An 821-nucleotide genomic window follows, 5' to 3' on the forward strand; every position below is an offset into this window, starting at 1 on the left:
CTTCAAGAACTCCCTTCTTCATAGGCGTCCCATTGCTTACAGGATTCCTTTCAGAAGTGTACATGAACTGGTTATTAGCAACCATGTCAATGAGTTCTTGAGCTTCTGCAGGCGTTTTCTTTAGGTGAATGGATCCACCTGCAGAGGTATCCAATGACATCTTTGATAACTCAGATAAACCATCATAGAATATATCCAGGATGGTCCATTCTGAAAGCATGTCAGAAGGGCACTTTTTGGTCAACTGTTTGTATCTTTCCCAAGCTTCATAGAGGGATTCACCTTCTTTCTGTCTGAAGGTTTGAACATCAGCTCTAAGCTTGCTCAGCTTTTGAGGAGGAAAGTACTTGGCTAAGAAAGCCGTGACCAGCTTATCCCAAGAGTTCAGGCTGTCTTTGGGTTGAGAATCCAACCATAATCTAGCTCTGTCTCTTACAGCAAAAGGGAAAAGCATGAGCTTGTAGACTTCAGGATCTACTCCATTAGTCTTAACAGTATCACATATCTGCAAGAATTCAGTTAAGAACTGAAAAGGATCTTCAGATGGAAGTCCATGAAACTTGCAGTTCTGCTGCATCAGAGAAACTAATTGAGGTTTCAGCTCAAAGTTGTTTGCTCCAATGGCAGGAATGGAGATGCTTCTTCCATGTAAATTGGAATTAGGTGCAGTAAAGTCACCAAGCATCTTCCTTACATTATTATTATTTTCGGCTGCCATCTCCTCTGCCTGTTCGAAAATTTCTGAAAGGTTATCTCTGGATTGTTGTATTTTAGCTTCTCTTAATTTTCTCTTCAGAGTCCTTTCGGGTTCTGGATCTGCT

General features: G+C 41.2%; 1 non-coding gene across 1 annotated transcript; it reads left to right on the forward strand.

Annotated features, from left to right (window-relative positions):
* Positions 1 to 214: 214 nt before the first annotated feature.
* LOC148549294 (small nucleolar RNA R71) lies at positions 215 to 322 on the forward strand. The gene has a single exon (XR_015897172.1). It is a non-coding gene; the product is annotated as a small nucleolar RNA R71 (small nucleolar RNA).
* The last annotated feature ends 499 nt before the right edge of the window (positions 323 to 821 follow it).

Source organism: Arachis ipaensis, chromosome B8 (assembly GCF_059453495.1).
Source record: "Arachis ipaensis isolate K30076 ecotype BB chromosome B8, ASM5945349v1, whole genome shotgun sequence".
NCBI lineage: Eukaryota > Viridiplantae > Streptophyta > Magnoliopsida > Fabales > Fabaceae > Arachis > Arachis ipaensis.